The sequence below is a fragment of the Mandrillus leucophaeus genome, unplaced genomic scaffold (assembly GCF_000951045.1).
Source record: "Mandrillus leucophaeus isolate KB7577 unplaced genomic scaffold, Mleu.le_1.0 Scaffold389, whole genome shotgun sequence".
Taxonomy (NCBI): Eukaryota; Metazoa; Chordata; class Mammalia; order Primates; family Cercopithecidae; genus Mandrillus; species Mandrillus leucophaeus.
This window is the reverse complement of record NW_012104131.1, coordinates 5304076-5322067: the sequence shown is the minus strand read 5'-3', so window position 1 is coordinate 5322067 and position 17992 is coordinate 5304076. Positions and strand designations below refer to the sequence as shown.

Genomic DNA, 17992 nt, shown 5'->3' with positions numbered 1-17992 from the left:
CCCTTTGATAAGTTGTTTTGGCTTCTTACTTAAATATAGAGCAATCCAGCTTATTATCACTTCCAGTTTGTTTTTAAAATAAATTCTTCCTTTATCACACCTTTAAATCCATCTAAAGAAAGTTTAAGTTCTCTTTAAACAATTAAGAAAAGTCACCCAAGGTATTAGCTGCAGCAAGGGTGAGACTTGTGGTGTGATGCAATGTCTTTCAGGGTCCCCTCTGCTCCAGAGTCTTGTCCCTTAGTCTTAAAATGCAGAATATTCAGTTAACTGGCCACCTACGGAGTCTTACTGCATGCAGTAATTCACATTTCCTCGTAACATACTTTTATTACTACTTTGTAATACTATAGCAGTGTGAACGTCCTGTAGGGAGCCTGAACTGTGAGTATTTTGATAACCTTTCTTTATGGTCATGCTTGGTTTAATTTGGACATGATTCAGGAAAAAGAAAAGAGAGAAAAAAAAGGGCCAGATCATGACAGGCTAGTTCTGAATGGTCAAACCCAGCAGGCCCCTTGGTGGAACAGTGGGCCAACCTGAATCATTTGCAATGAATGACGAACCAGGTCAAAGCCCAGAGCAACTGCTGCTATAGGCATACTCTATCATCCACAGAATATTTATTGTTATTAAGCCTCATATTAGTGTTCCTTCATGTGTAGTTTGAGAAGTGTTGATTTAGACAAAATGGATTGAAACAATATCTTTAGTCTCCACTTTAAAGATTCAGCTGAGTGTCAGTTGCTCCAGGGAGCCTTATCTGACCCAGAGCAGTTTATCTCTATTATACCACTATTGTGCAATGCAGTGCTGTAGTTAGATGTCTGTTCCCCCACTGCATTTCTTTCTCCTGTTCTCCTTGAATACACTAATCACAAGTTTGGCTTTGAAGAGTTCATGAATGGATGGATGGATGAATGAATGAATGAATGAGTGAATGTGGTGTCAGATGTGTAATATTGGAAGAGCAATGACCACAATGGTAGCTGTAGAACTCCAGAACTTCTCCTGAGTAGTAGTGATAGTATTATCCTTTTTGCAAGGTTGTTGAGGAGTAAAACAATGAGATAATCTGTATTATTTTATTTAGCAAATGTATAATTGAGTGTCTACTTGGAGGCAAATACTGTACAAATATTCCAAAGCGCTTTAAAAATGATATCGTTTCTCTTTATTTTATAATAGAATTTGGTTGGCCAGTTTCTCTAAGTGTACATACACCACTAGGCAGGGTGGCTTTCCATTGTTCTCTAACATCCTGTTTTTAGATTTTCCAGCTAGGAATTCACATTTCCTCATAACATACTTATATTACTACTTTGTAATACTATAGCACTATGAACGGTCCTGTAGGGAGCCTGAACTGTGAGTATTTTGATAACCTTTCTTTATGGTCACGCTTGGTTTAATTTGGACATGATTCAGGAAAAAGAAAAGAGAAAAAAAAAAAAAACAGAAAAAGCAACACTGCAGATTTTTTTTTAATAATTCAACATAATCCTTTAAGGATGCAATGCTATTTTATTTTAATTTTTTATTTTAGTTTTTATTATGCTTGGTGTGTTTAATTAGAGTGGTTTGGATACAGAAAACAAGTTTGATAGAAATTTGAATTTAACTTTGTTTGGCAATTGGATACCAAAGACAAATGTAAGAAATATTTTCAAAATTTGAGAACATTTTGGTTCTTAAAAAGTATGTATTATGTAAGTTAATGTTTACATGGCTTTGAAATGGTACAGGCACTAATGTATGACTGAAAGGAAAACTTAGAGAAAAAGGCATCTTCACTTAGGAACAGCTGAATTTGGGAACTAACAAGAGCAAAGCAAATAATTCAGTTAGTTGTTGCATGGAATAAATTTACTATGGTAAAAACACCATTTACTTTGAGAACATTCCTATATTTTTCAAAATAACTCATAACATCATTTTGTATAATGGATGAGTTTCTTTTAGTGGTCATGGTTTCATAATTTGTAAAACCTAAAAAATGTCTAACCTTCTAGTTAGTTTTTATTTTTGTACTTCTTTTAGAAGTACAAAATTCTATGCTATGACATATTAATTTGCTATGGATTGAGTGTTTTAAATTCCAACAGATATGGCTTCCAAAGGCACTCAAATAAGCAGGCAGAAAGGACAGAGTCATTGAATCCCAACAGTTATTTAAGTCAAATGGAGCGTATGTGATCACAGCTTGGATTGTGGTTCTGAACCAAGGCAAAGGTTGAGTTTCAAAACTACGAAGTTAGAGTCTCAGACTCATTTTCATAGAAACCCTGATGTAAATGACACATAAATTCCCAATTTAATGGGTATGGTTGCTGGAAGGGTAACCCCAAATCTGAAGTTGGGGACTTGTCTCATTGGTGATGACTGTACTTGAAGGGTTGTTTGTAGTATTGAGTGAGTGGTCTCCGTGGTCCTCATGTCCTGAGGCTGAAGCCCTGTCAAGGGAGCTGCACAGCCTCGTGTGGAGGACCATGAAGGTTCGATTCTGGAAAAGGTGTCAAAGGCAGTAGCTGCTTCAGGCAGCAGACGGCTGCAGAGGGAGAGTTTCGGGTTCTGTTGCTAGGGTGTTGTGGTAGTTGTAGTCCAGAGACTTGGAGCAACACTGGGGAAGACTCGGATGGTATTAGAAGACATGCTTGTGGGAGATGCTGCCATGTCAGAGACAGGGCAGGTGTGACTGGGCTGCATATCCTTCATAAGTCCTGTCTCTAAGTCATGCTATTCTGGTTACTCAGCTGAGTAAAAAATGACCCCAAATCTAGAGGTGGAAAACAAACTTTTATCATGTTCATGGATTCTTTGGACAGGGGACTGCGAGGGCAGTTTTTTTCTATGAGGCCAGGAGCCATATCCAGAAGACTCAAAGGCTGGGGCTGGAATCATCTGAATGCTTGCTCACTCACATGTCTGGGGGGTGCTTCTGGCTGTTGCTGAGGGTATTTCTAGGACTATTGCTGTGGACTAAATGTTAGTGTCTCCCACAGATGTGTATGTTCAAATCTAATCCACAGTGGGATGACATTTGGAGGTGGAGTCCCTGGCATGTCATTAGGTCAGGAGCAAGGAAAACTCATTAATGGAGTTAGTGCCCTTATAAGAAGAGGCCAGAGAGCCAGCTCATTCTCCTTCCACCATCTGAGGACATAGCCAAACGTGGCTCTCTGTAAACCAATAAGAGATCACTCACTAGAACCTGACCCTGCTAGCACCATGATCTTGGAATTTCAGCCTCCAGAACTGTAGGAATAAATGTTTGTTGTTTGAAACACCCAGTTTATGGTATTTAGAGCCGTCCAAGTTGACTAAGCAGCTGTCAAGTGGAATGGCTACACATAACTCCTCCATTTGGGATGGGCTTCCTATCAACATGGTGGCTGGTTTTCAAAGATAAGCATCTTAAACAGGGATGGCTTCATGGGTTTGTGTCCTGTGTAGTTACACAAGGCTAACACACAGAAGAGGGCTCTGTGCTTGCCACTCTTTTGGAAGTCTTAATTTTGAATAAGAGGCTGCTCATTTTCATTTTCTCCTGGGTTCCACAAATTTCATCACTGGTCCAGATTAAGACAGACAGAGATAGAGAGAGAGAGGAGAAAAATAGAAGGGGGCGGGGAGAGGAACTAGTCAAAAGCTATATTGCCTTCTTTTACTTCATCTAGGAAGTCAGGCAGCATCATGTCTACTACATTGTATTTGTTAGAAGCAAGTCATTGAGGTGTCCCATATTCAAAGGGAAGATAATAGATTCCACTGCTTGATGGAAGGATGTCAAGGTTCTGGGAGAGTATGTGGGAACATAAATATTGCTATGGCCATTTTTGGAAAATACAATCTGCCACAAATGCTCTGCATATATTTCTGCAGGTGCCACCTACTGGGGTAGTTTTTATTTTGTTTCTTGTGTAATAGAGTGTTAAAATTAAAGTTAGAGACTGAGACACCAAGATAGAATTGATGTGATATTCCAAAGCCAGATCACAGTATGTGAAATTTACATTCCACGACTTGAATCCCCTCAACCACTTTCAGAATGGAAAGAGTTGACGTGGAGGAGAATTTTGAAATGACTTATTTGGAAAGATCAGTTGCTCCATTCAGGTTTACCCCATGTTTAGTAACGGAGACCTCCAGGAGTTCATTTGGAAAGTTCTGAATCACCTTCCTTAAAGCTAGAAGCAACTTAAGCTGTAAAAAGTCAAAAAGGGTAAAGGCAAGAGGATAAGGCATTATCTTTATTTTTTATTAAAAATCTTGTATGTTATTAAAAGTTTGTATTTATTTTTTCATTTAAATTCACAGCTTTATTTTATTAAAATTAGCATTTTTTTCTTTCTTTCTTTATTTTTTGAGACAGAGTTTTTGCTCTGTTGTCCAGCTTCGAGTGCAGTGGCACGATCTTGGCTCACTGCAACTTCCTTCTCTGGGAAGTGATTGATTCTCCTGCCTCAGCCTCCTGAATAGCTGGAATTACAAGTGAGCACCACTACGCCCAGCTAATTTTTTTTTTTTTTGTATTTTTAGTAAAGACGAGGTTGTCACCATGTTGGCCAGGCTGGTCTCGAACTCCTGACCTCAAGTGATCTGCCCACTTTGGCTTCCCAAATCGCTGGGATTACAGGTATGAGCCACTGTGCCCAGCTTAAAATCAGTGTTTTTAAAAGGTGATTTAATCAGTAAGGTATTTATTATCACCATATAAAACAGACCCAGATAGGGGCCTCCATGGTTAGGGAAGTTTGTAATTTATAGGCTCAGCTGATACAACATAAGGGTGATAGCAGATTTGACCACATCTACAAAAAATACTCATCTTTCCAAGAAGTCCAGACTAGGCACCCCTTGAGGTCCCTAGGCCATTGCCAAGCCTTCTCAGAGGTGATGGGAAGGAATCTGTTCTAATGGGCCCAGGACAATCCTGAATCCTCTCCAGAAAAGTGGAAGGGCGGCCAGGGAGCTGCTTTGCCTATGCACATGGAGATGACCTTCACAAACATTGAATCCAGGCAGAATGGAGAGCTTATACCTTCAGATTCCAAAGGGTAAAGGAATATTTTCTGTGGACTAGCTCTGTGTGGGGTGATTGGGCAAGTGAGACAGTGTGGGTTTTTTATGAATTTGTCCAAGGGCCCTAGATGGTTGAAGGGCCAGAAGCCAGAAGTTGAAGTTAATATCAGATAATTGAGGGCTGCAGAAGGACTCATGAGTAACCCCTGACTAACCATTCTGGTTTGCCCAGATCTCAGAAGTTTCACAAGATGTGGGACCTTTAGGCTAGAATGGGAATATTCCTGGACAAGCTGGGATGGATGGTCACCCTACCTACCTTGGACCACCCATAATAAGATGCATTAACCCAGGACAGGACTGCAGGGCAGGGGCCCACCAGGGACCCTACAGGATGCCCGTGAAAGTGCCCATGAAAGAAAGACTCATCTGCAAACGTTTGCCAGGCCTGGAAAGCCCAAAGCCAGCACAAGAAGGACATTTCCTGGCCCTTTACCATGTCTCTCTTCTGGCTCTGGCATTAACCCAGAAACTGGCTAGCAAGCTGCGGGAGGGCATCAGAAGGGAGGAGGGAAAGCACTAGGTGGAGAATAAAGCATAAGCCATCCACAGTGGAGCAGCTGAGGTACAGGGACAGGAAAAGGTTTAGTGCTAAATCAGTTTCAGTTTCTGGTTATGTAAGATGTTCTGATTACTGAATTCCACTCACTTGTTACTAAAGGGATTGTAGGATGTTCTTGTCCTCAAATACACATCCAAGAGTATCTAGAAAAGTCCTGGGATGCACCTGAATGTTCAAGTAGGGGCAAGGGAAGCTTAACTCTACTGAACACATGAAGGGGAGTGCTGTGATTTCACGATGGGCTGTCCTCGTTCAACATACTTCTTATACTTGAATTTCAAAAATCCTGCTCCAATGTGAAGTGACAAATGACAGGTCAAGGAAATAACTTGTTTGTTCCTCTACTTTGTAAAGATTATGCACTTTCCATGAACTGTTTAAAATTCCTCAAATAATGAATTTAAGTTAAAGAGGGAAAAAAATCCATCTTTCCCATCTCTCGCTCAGTCTCCAACAGCTATCAAACATCAAATATTTTCTTCTTCCCTAGGCTGGAGGCCTAACAACTCCAGGAACTAAATATCAGATTTTCCACAGAGAATTGTGGGATCATTTATTCTTTGGGATGATTGTCAGATATTACTTGTTTTCCTCTACCTCCACCGTACCCCCTCAATCAGGTGAACCCACCTGCTGCAGCTACCTGTTTCAGCTCAGCTCAGCTCATCTGCTTCTACTGTGGTCCTGACCCTCATAAAGTGCCCCTTTCACAGATGCTGGCTTGTCAGTGTTGCTACTTATTTTCACCCAGCCCTGTGCCATCCATATCTGGCATACAGTCTCAAGATCTGATGCTGATTCTCTGATCTCTCTCGACCAAGCCATCAGGTGCTTCTGACCCAGCTGCCCAGGATTTCTGTGTTAGAAAGGAACTGCCTGGGAACTGCTTCTTGATTTTTCTGGACCAGGCTTCTAGTCCCAACTCTGTTAAAATTCCGGTATAATCTTAGACAGTTGTTTTAACCTCTGCAAGCCTCAGTTTCTTCATCTATACAATTAAGATAAAAATAGTTGTATTGCTTAAGGATACTGTGAAGAAATCAATTAATAGATGTGAAAACACTTTGTAAAAGTTAGACAGTAAATATATGCATGGTAGTACATATGTATGCATTAGTACAATCTGGTTACCACACTGGAGTTGGGATTTTTGTTATTATTACCCTTATCTTTACCCTTCCCTGTCATTACTGCATCTCTTGGCTTTTTGCTTAGATCCTTGATCTTCAGGACCTGATGTGCTGAATGTCAATATCCATCCGTTCACTGAGATGATCTTACCAGGCTCAATGTCTTCTTATCGCTTCATGCAAAGGTCATTTTCTCACTCTCTTTCAGTCCCAGGTGAGCCACCTGAGCCTTCTCTCTTCAACTACTTTTCTTTCTGACCCAATGTCCTAATGAATATGGAGATCTGTGCAATTCCAGTTCAACCAACACTCTGCTCTTTTCTTCCTTCATAGCTGTCACACAGAGAAAACCCAAGACAGCAACATGTTCTGGAAGCCAGGTGAGGAGAGATTTTTAAGAGGGAGAGAGTGAAAAATTCTGTCGAATGTCAAATTCTTTTCAAGGAAGGTGAAGCCTGAGAATTGAGCATTGAATTTAGCAATGTGGAAGTTACCGGTGAGCTTGATAGGAGCAAATTGGGGGAAAAAATGAAATAAATTTCAATTAGAGTAGATTCAACAGAGAGCAGGAAGAACTAAATTAGAGGCAATGATAAACAGATCTTTCAAAGAACTGTGTTTTGTTTTGTTACTTTTTTCCTTAAGATAAGGAAAAGAATGGGCAATAGCTGGAAAGACAATAGGATGATGAAAGGTTTTACCAGACAATACAGACAAAAAAGAGGGATACATTGATAAGACAGGAGAGAAGAAAATTGCTGGAACAATGACTTGAGTAGGTTAGAGCAGATGGGATCCAGGGCCATACTGGAGGGGCTGGCCTTCTGAAATGCAGATGGCTCAACTATATCACAGGAAGAGAGCTGGAACATGTGTACACACATGCATCAGGGGAGGACATGGCGGGTGTCTTCTAATGGCTTCAGTTTTCTTAGTTACACAGGAAGCAAAGCCATCAGCTGGGAATGAGGATGGAGGAGGAGGTGTTGGAATCTGAGAAGAGGGAAGGTAAGAAATAACCACATAGGAGAGTAGAACAGTAAATTATCTAGGGATATATAGTACAATTGCTAGGCAGTGTTAATCACTCTCGCAATGTTAATGATCATTAATCTATATTGATGTCATTAGTGGATTTTACTCTAGATATGTTCATTTGTGTGAGTGTAGTCACAGTGTAGGCAGAATGTCAAATTTAACTAGGGTTTGGCTTTATCCAAGAGAGTTTGATGAACAAGAGTAAAGTAGAGAAATTGGGGGCAAATTTAAGGGAGTGATTATAACGACAGACCATGAAATGTAAGCAAGATAATGAGGAAGTGAGGGAGGCTGCAAGGAAAACCAACAGGATCAATAGACAGAAGATGGCAGGATGGATTTAGCCAAGTGACTAATCAGGGAAGAGAACTCCAGGCAGATTGTAGATGTTTGTGAGGCTGGCTGACTATTGGAATTGGGGTTCAGGAAATGTGTTGAAAAAATAGCAGTTATTGACCAGAATAGTAAGCTGCTCATAATTGATATTATGGAGGGTTTGCAGTTATGGAAAAAGCACAAGAGTTTATCCATGGGAATCAGTGGCCAAGGTAAAGAGGAGAACAAGATCTCTAGAAGTGGGGAGGCCAAGGAACTGAGAGAACAGACATTGGAAATGATCATCTATAGGGATATTGAACTCACTAATAAGTAGAAGAGAATTAGAGGTAGACAGAATGAATCATAAGTTAATTATCTCCAAAGACTAACAAGGAGTAACCAGGAAGTGCTGGTGATAATGGCGGCATGAGGTTAGGGATGACCTCAACAAACCCAGTCACTTTCAGAATGCATACAGATCTGGCTTAAAACGTTCTGGTCAGATCAGGCGCCGTGGCTCACTCCTGTAATCCCAGCACTTGGGGAGGCTGAGGCCAGCGGATCACGAGGTCAGGAGATTGAGACCATCCTGGCTAATGCGGTGAAATCTCGTCTCTACTAAAAATACAAAAAATTAGCCAGGCATGGTGGCGGGCACCTGTAGTCCCAGCTACTCGGGAGGCTGAGGCAGGACAATGGCATGAACCCGGGAGGCGGATCTTGCAGTGAGCTGAGATCGCGCACTGCACTCCAGCCTGGGTGACAGGGCGAAACTCCGTCTAAAAAAAAAAAAATGTTCTGGTCATTCCACACAAGCAAGTGGGTAATGAGGGGCCACTGTTTCATGCTAGTGTCCTTATTCTCGCCATTATTCTTTTTTCAGTTTTAATTGAGCTCGTGAATCTCGTGAATAATAGAGAAGAAAGAAAAAAGGAAAGAATGTGGAGTGATGATAATTCAGTTAGTTTAATCCAGCTCAACTCAGGAATTAATTTCAAAGTGTGATTTGGGAACTCCTGGGGCTCCCTAAGACCTTTTCTCGGATCATAACTGTTCTCCTAATGAAACTAAGATGTCATTTGCTGTTTTTGCTTTTTTTGTCTTGGGAGTGTACAGTGAAGTTTTCCAGAGGCTAGATAACATATGATAGCAAAATATGATAAAAACTGAGTACAGAAGCAAACATGAGAATCTACCTGTCTTCTATTAAGTCAGCAATTAGAGATTTCAAAAAATGTAAAACAATGCCATTTTTCTTGATATTTTTTCTGTTTTGGAAAACACAATCTTTTTCATAAAAATTATTATTTATGTTAACTTGTAATGGAACTATTCTTTTAACTTAAATGAATAAAATGAATATTTAGGACTTTCTGTTTAATTTTGGATATGTTAAATGTTAATAGATATAACCTGAATAGACAAAAGTCCTTTGGGGATAGCCGATTTTTAAAAGGGGCCTGAGACCAGAGAGTTTAAGAAACTCTGATTTTTGTCACTTACTAGAAGGCAAAGACTGGGAAGGCTGAGAGGTTGGACGTATCTAGAGAAATGGAGGTGAAGAGTCTTGCATGAGCACTTCTAACCACTGTGACCTGCAACATGTTATAACATCACCTCCCTGAGGCTCTAGCAGGGGACATGCACAAGTCATAAAGTGTCTCTCCTAGCTATGGAAGTTCTCCTTACTTTGAATATCATTAGACATATTTAATGAATTAGTAATTGTTACGAAAAATTGAGCAATAAATCAATCTGTATAAGACAATGGTATATCTTTGAAATTTGAATAAAACTCAATTGTTTTAAAGGTTTAGAAGTTTGCTTTTCTTTTTTGATTATGAAAGCAATACAAGTCACTGTCTAAAATGTAGAAAATTCTGAAAAGCATTAAGAGAATAGGAGTTAGTTATAATTTTACCTCCCAGAGAGAATGAGTTAGCTTACTACCTGTTTTCTTCTGTCTCTCTTTTTTAAACAAATATGTTATCATGCTGTATATATAATTTGAAATCATTATGTTTAATGGAGCAAAATATCCCATTTGAATTATATAATAACAAATTTAGTCAATCTACCTATAGTTAGTTAGATGTGAAAAGGTTCCCCTCCATTTTTTTCATCTGTTATAATGTATGCTTGAATATGCTTCTCTCTATATCTCTATATATTACTTTATTCTGCACATGTACACACACACACACACACACGCCTAAAACTATGTATATGCAGTTGTCTACATCACTGGTTCAAAGCATTCGTTTTGCTGAAGGAAATAAATACTGCAAAGTTGGAACTTCCTTCCAAACTGACTTATATTTATTGTTATTGCTATTGTTAAATTTACTAGCAATTCCAGTACAAGTGCCATTGTAGATTTTTTTTAAAAACACTGATTAAATAAACCTAAATTTCATTTGGATAAATTAATGGATTAAAAAATATTTTGAAAACGAAGACATAATTGAAAATGAATAGTGGTGACAGCAGGTTTTAGAAGGTATTGTAAAACAAAAATAATTAAAACAGCATGGTTTTATAGTAAGGATTGACAGATAAAGGAAGGAAATTCCTAGGAAATATTGTCTAGCATATTTAAAAATTTAGTATATGATTAAAGGCAGTATCACAAATAAGTAGTGACACTAATGAATATTCAATAACTAGTGCGAAAATATCATTAACTCTGTGGAAAGCAATAAACAAAAACAAAAACGCAAATCCCGTTTAAGTGACTGAGATAATTAGAATAAAAGATGTATGGTGCCATCTAGTGGTTAAACATGTAATTGCATACATATTGTTCTATGTGGAGTCTAATGGCAGAAATTTAAACCTGATGGAGACTTGAAGGGAGGTAAATTATTCATTAATAAAAAGGTTTACATCTCACACTTCAGCACTAATTTAAGAAAACATTTTTAAATACTGACTGTTTCTGAGAATATTATAAACGGTAGCCTATATAGTGATCCTGCATGAACATACAAGAAATTGCAGTTCCAGACATTCACATAAACAAGCATGCCAACCTGTCAGACTTTTTTTAGTAACACAATGAAACAAAAGAACAATTTGAGTAAAAGCATGCTGACTGGAAATTCATACATGAGAGCAGAGCCTTCCAGCAGTTATAGTTTTGAATAAAGAACACCAGGGGAGCAATCTATCTTCTGGCCCATGGGGACGAATGGAGGGCCAGAGCTTGCCCTGGGCCAGTGGCCAGTGCGGTTGGGTAGTTCTGGCGTCAGTGGAGACCACATATCTCCCTTTTGGCCTCAGGCACAAGCTGTACACACGCAACCATCTCTACACTGGTTCTATGCCTCCAGTCTTCCCATCCGTCAATCCATGGAGGCTGCTGCAAGGACACATGGCTCATCTAGAAAGCAGCCCTGCCTTCCATCGCTGGGAACGCACTCTCCTTCCCATTCAGTGGCTGCAGCACCAGCTGCCCTGTTGGAATGCACAGAGCTTCCTGGCCCCAGCTCCTTGGTCCAGAGATGAGCTCCTAGACTAAAGCTGGGCCTATAAGTCCTCTTCCTTGGAGTTTTGAATTTGGAAACAAGAGAATTGGGCCAGTCTATCTCTGGATTGTCAAGACTGGGAGCTTAAAACCCAGAAGCTTTGGGTGTCCATTAGTGTAAGCTGGAGAAACAGAAAGAGCAAGTGGAGAGGATGAAGCCCAAAGCAGCAGCAGCGGGCGATGAACGAGGCAGCACCACTGTGCTCCCCCTCCCCAGCTCTGTTGCTTCGCTCCTTTTGGATGCTCAGTTTCTCCTTGGATTCCTTGGATTCCCAGTATTCCTCAGATAAGCCTTTCCACTTTCTGAAGCAAATGTAAACGATTTTTTCTTGCCTCTACATTCAAAAGTGTGCTAATAAATCTTTTGAAAGGACAAATCTGATCTGTATCATTCAACAGCTGCTCATTACCTGCACATCAAGTGCAAGTTCTTTAGCATGGCCTTTGAGGCCTCTCATGACCTCTGAAGCCTCATCTCTGACTTGCCCTTGCTTTCTCCCTTCTCCCAGCCCCACTCTCTCCTCCCTGTCCGTTCTCCATGCTCCAGCCATACCCCGATGCCTCTCACCTCCCATACTGCTGCATTCTGCCAGCTTCTCACCACACTGTTCCCTCTCCATGAAATACTTTTCCACCACTCCTGCTCCCCCAGAAGCACTGATTCGTCCTTCAGATCCCAGCTTAGGCATTATTTCCTCCCAAATCCTCTTAGGTCCCCGAAAACGGGGTTGGTTGCTCATCATATGTTATCCCGTTAGCACCTTGTTCGTGACTGTGTTATAGTTTTTATTGCTTGGCATCAAAATGGCCTGTTTATTTGGAGGAGACACTAAGTTCTGTAAGGGAAGGACAGTATTTGCCTCATTATTGAATCCCCCACCCCCGCTGCAATGCTCTGTACTTTACCTAGAATACAGTTTGTGCCCGAATATTTGTTCAATAAACAAACAAATATATACAGAGAACCATGTCTGCTATCTAAGTGAGAACAACTGAGGCCCAAGTGTGCTGTAAACTTTTTTTCAGAGAAGTGTCCAATCAGCCTCATTTCTGCTTAGACTAGGGTCTGTAAATCTCTAATAACATTTTTGAGGGCTGCTGTCTCAGGCTTCACAACCAGACAAATGCTTTTAATGTATGCAACTTTCTCTTATGCAAAATCAGAGTGAAATGCACATGAATCGATATAAGGATTATCTGCATTTTGTGGACATGGGTGGTCCAGACACCCACAAGGAGATAAATAAATGTTTGAGGTGGGTCCTTCAATGATTTTTACAACGGATGCCAATTTGGCAAGCTTGACTGGGCCCTACCAGTGTGAGGAACCATGATTTTGGTATGATGTTGGGGAATTTGTGGCTTCCATCTGCTGGTTATCTCACAAAATGTAGAGCTGAGAAAAATCACATACTGATTAAATCATAGAATCCCACACTTGGAAGGGACTTCATGAGATGATCTGGGCCCGCCTCCTGAAGGTCAATGCATAAATCATCTTGTGCAGATGGCTGTTTATACTATTTTTAAAGCTCTTTAGGGATGGAGATTACACAGCTTCCCTTGGTAGTCTGATCTTCATGGTCAAGAACTTCCTTTTTTAAAAGCCCAGCTCCTCACTGCAGTTTGGCTCATTTCCTCCTTTTTTCAGCTCTCTGTGAACATGGAGAACACATGACCAATCTTTCCTGCTAATTACCTCTGGCCCACACCTGTACCCTTGCAATTAATTATTAGGATTTGTGCTATTTTCCCCCTCCCAAGCTACCCAGTTGCAATTCCTTAATTTTTTCACAAGACTTATTTTTTGCTCCTCAATTACTTTTGTAATTTATACTTTTTCTCCTTAGAGTCTGTCCCATAGCTCATTATATAAAACTAGTAATAGCAGCTCTCCTCAAGTCCTAATCAGCTATAAATAAACAGCAAAGCTTGCGTCTTATCTTACTCCAGTATCATATTTGCTGTTTAGATCACAGCACTTCCTTTTTGTTTGTGGTGTAGATTAGGTTCCACAATAAACCTCGAGCCTTTTACTGTCAAACTGCTACTTTCTACATGCCATATCTGCGTCATTTGCCTTTGTTTTCTTGATAGACTGAGTAATGCTTCCCCACCCCAAAGATGTCTGTGCCCTGGTCCCCGGGACTATGAATATGTTACCTTGCCTGCCAAAAGGGACTTCGCAGATGTGAGTAAGGACCTTGAGATGGGGAGAGTATCCGGAATTATTCAGGCGGGCCCAGTGTAATCACAGGAGTCCTTACCAAGTGGAGGCCAGGAGGATCTGAGTAGGAGAGAAAAGATGGCGGCAGAGATGAGCGTGATGGGCTTTGAGGATGGGGGAAGGTGATACAAGCCAAGCAATGCAGCTGCAGGAGCTGGAAAAGGCAAGGAAATGGACTTTCCCCTGGAACTTCCATGGAGAACCATGGCCCTGACTTGCCCACACCTTGATCACGGCCCATTGAAACCTGTTTGGGTTTCTGATTTGCGAAGCTGTAAAGCAATACATTTGTGTTGTCTTAAGCAGCTAAGTTTGTGGTGATTTGTTAAAACAGCAATAAGAAACATACAATTAACTAATGTAATGATCTGTGCTTGTCTTGAACTTCATGGTCTTATTCAACAGAGCATTTTTTGATTTATAGAGGTTTTCTTGATACTGTGTTCTCATCATCCAAAACCACATCAAAATGAGTGGGTATTTACTAGACTATTGATAACCTGAACTTCTTATCAACTGTTTTAAAGTAATTTATGTACTAGAGGATTCCATTTATTGAACAGGTTCTATGTACCACGTATTTGAGCTTGGAATGTGCTATCTCACTTAAGCGTGACAACAAAACCACGAGGCAGAGATTATTAGCCGAGCCCCGTTCTCCTGGGGCGTGGAGCGGTGCAGCAGAGCAGCTAGTTGCTGAGGGAGCTGATGGTCAAGCTCCAGCCTGCTTGATTTTAAAGTCTATTTTCTCTCTACCATGATGACCTGCCACTGTGCTGTGCTCACTTTCTCTAGTGGAGTGCAAAATTGTGAAGAATCTGAAGCGTTGAACTTTCAAGGAAGACGTGTTACTATATGTAATTTTCTTGGGGAAAAAAAAACTGGTTTCCTAGAAACGCTATGTAATTATTCCAGATGTCAGATTGAAATGATTTCAAACACCAAAACCAAAATTATAATTGTTGAAAAGTGAGAGGGATCACTCAAAAACGTTAGTGGGGAAAGCAAAAGCTCTCTCTGTCTTGGCAGGAATCTATACTTTCCCTGGGGAAATATCATTTCTAAGGAGCAAAACTTCTGAATTAGTTTTCAGCAAAGTATACTTTAAATTCTTCTGTCCTATGAAAGTTTCTGACATCGTATTATTCTTCAGTTGAATTTTGTTGCCTACATAATTTGACATGTGAGACAAGGAGGGATGCTATTTTGCTTCCATGATCCTCTTCCTTTTCTCGGTTCTCTCTGTTTGGGAGCGAGGAGAGTGCAACTTTATTTTTAATACTAACCTTTTCCAACGACGCTTTCCATGTGGTCTGCTGAGGCTGAGAGCATATATACATTTGTTTTCAAGTCATCTCATTTTAAACTGACCAGCAAATATTTAATCAGCCAACAACCTCCCCTTGGTTCTGCTCATTAGCCCTCTCCCTCTCCCTTTTTACTGACCAATTAGTACATTTTCTTAATATCATAGTAAACACTATGCAGATACAGCTTCAATTTCGGCCTCTCTTCCAACCACACTGCTGCACCTATGTCCCTGATACATAAATCTGACAGCTTCCCTCCCTCTTGTACCTCCTGGCAAATCTTAAAAGACCACAATGATCTATACTGTTATCTGCATCCCTTACTTCCTTGTCTCTTGTTACTGCACTGTAATTCACTCTGCCCCATCATTCCTTTGTGAGACCATGAAACTTGTCTCACAAAAACTTGGGTTCTTGTGGGTGGCAGTGGGAGTAGATGTCAACTTGGTATCTTTTATGTGTCCCAAGCTAAACCTCTTGTTTCCCCTTCAGCCTCTAAAACTCACTCTTTGACCTGTTTTTACCTTTCAGTGAATGACGCAATTTTGAAGTCAAGCCAGAAATCTAGGATGTAACCCTATACTGCTTTCTTTTATCCATGTCATCTTCATTACCTTAAAAGAAGTGATTCTAGGTCAGGCACAGGGGCTTATACCTGTAATCCCAGCTACATCTTGGGAGGCTGAGATGGGAGGATCGCTTGAGCCCAGGAGTTCAAGAACAGCCTGGGCAACATAGTGAGACCTCGTCTCTACATTAAATAGAAAAATTAGCTGGGCATGGTGGCATGCACCCATATTCCCAGCTACTTGGGAGACTGAGGTTGGGGATGGCTTGAGCCTGGGAGGTGGAGGTTGCAGTGAGCCAAGATTGTGCCATTGCACTCCAGCCTGGGCAACAGCAGAGTGAGACCCTGTCTCAAGAAAAAAAAAAAGTAATTTCACTTACCTCCTTCTGCTCACTCTTGGTTTTTTTAATTCAACCCTTCATCTTTTAAAAGAAAATTAGTTTTGTGGGTACATTATAGGTGTGTATATTTATGGGGTACATGAGATATTTTGAAACACATTAGGCTAAATGAGGTATCTGTCACCTCATCCTTTGAACTGCAAGCAATTCAATTATACTCTTTTACCTATTTTTAAATGTGCAGTTAAATTATTTTTGACTATAGTAACTCGGTTTCACTCTCAATTACTAGGCCTTATTCATTCTTTCTATTTTTTTTGGTACCCATTAACCTACTTCCCCTCTCTTTCCTCCACTGCCCTTCCCAGCCTCTGATAACCTTCCTTTTACTCTCTATCTCCATAAGTTCAATTGTTTCAATTTTTAGCACACAAAAATAAGTGAGAACATGTGAAGTTTGTCTTTCTGTGCCTGGTTTATTTCTCTTAACATAATGACCTCCAGTTCTATCCATATTGTTGCAAATGACAAGATCTCATTCGTTTTTACAGGTGAATAGTACTCTGTGTATATGTACCACATTTCCTTTATCCATTCATCTGTTGATGGACGCTTAGGTTGCTTCCAAATCTTGGCTATTATGAACAATGCTGCATTAAACATGGGAGTGCAGAATCTCTTTGATATACTCATTTCCTTTCTTTTGAGTATGTACCCATCAGTGGGATTGCTGGATCATATGGTAGCTCTATTTTTAGTTTTTTGAGGAACCTCCAAACTGTTCTCCATAGTGCTTGTACTAATTTACATTTCCACCACCAGTGTACAAGGGTCTCTTTTCTCTATATCCTCTCTAGCATTTGTTATTGCCTGTCTTTTGGTTAAAAGCCATTTTAACTGGGGTGAAATGATATCTCTTTGTAGTTTTGATCTGCATTTCTCTGATGATCAGTGATGTTGGGCACCTTTTCATACACCTGTTTGCCATTTTCTTGTCTTCTTTTGAGAAATGTCTATTCAGATCTTTTGCCTGTTTAAAAATCAGATTACTAGACTTTTTTACTAGATAATTGTTTGGGATCCTCATATATTTTGGTTATTAATTCCTTGTCAGATGGGATTAATATTTACAAATATCTTCTCCTATTCTGTGGGTTATCGCTAAACCTTGTTGATTGTTTCCTTTGCTGTGAAGAAGCTTTTTAACTCGATGTGATCTCATTTGTCCATTTTTGCTTTGGTTGCCTGTGCTTGTGGAGTATTACTCAGAAAATCATTGCCCAGACCAATGTTTTGAAGAGTTTCCCCAATGTTTTCTTTTAGTATTTTCATAGTTTCTGGTCTTAGATTTAAGTTCTTAATCCATTTTGATTTCATTTTTGTACTTGGTGGGATATAGACATCTAGTTTCATTCTTTTGCATACAGATGTACAGTTTTCCCAGCACCATTTATTGAAAAGACTGTCTTTTCCCAAATGTATGTTCTTGGCACCCTTGCTAAAAATGAGTTCACTGTAGATGTTTGGATTTGTTTCTGGGTTCTCTATTCTGTTCCACTGGTTTATGTGTCTATTTTTAAGCCAATACCATGCTGTTTTGGTTACTACAGCTCTGTAGTATAATTTGAAGTCAGATAACATGATTTTTCCAGTTTTGCTCTTTTTGCTTATTATAGCTTTGGCTATTCTGGGTCTTTTGCAGTTCCATATAAATTTTAGATTTTTTTCTATTTCTGTGAAGGATGTCTTTGGTATTTTGAGAGATTACATTGAATTTGTAGATTGGTTTGGGTAGTATGGAGATTTTAACAATATTTATTCTTCCAATCCATAAACATGGAATATCTTTCCACTTTTTGGTGTCCTCTTCAATAGTCTTTATCACTTTTC

The 17992-nt window shown here is 39.9% G+C and overlaps 1 long non-coding RNA gene across 1 annotated transcript in view; it reads left to right on the top strand.

Moving 5' to 3' along the window:
- Window positions 1–1279: 1279 nt before the first annotated feature.
- LOC105547417 overlaps window positions 1280–17992 on the top strand; it is a 59022-nt gene continuing 42309 nt past the window's right edge. The window contains exon 1 of the long non-coding RNA XR_001007223.1: window positions 1280–1368. This is a non-coding gene — a long non-coding RNA (uncharacterized LOC105547417). The remainder of the gene's footprint in view (window positions 1369–17992) is intronic.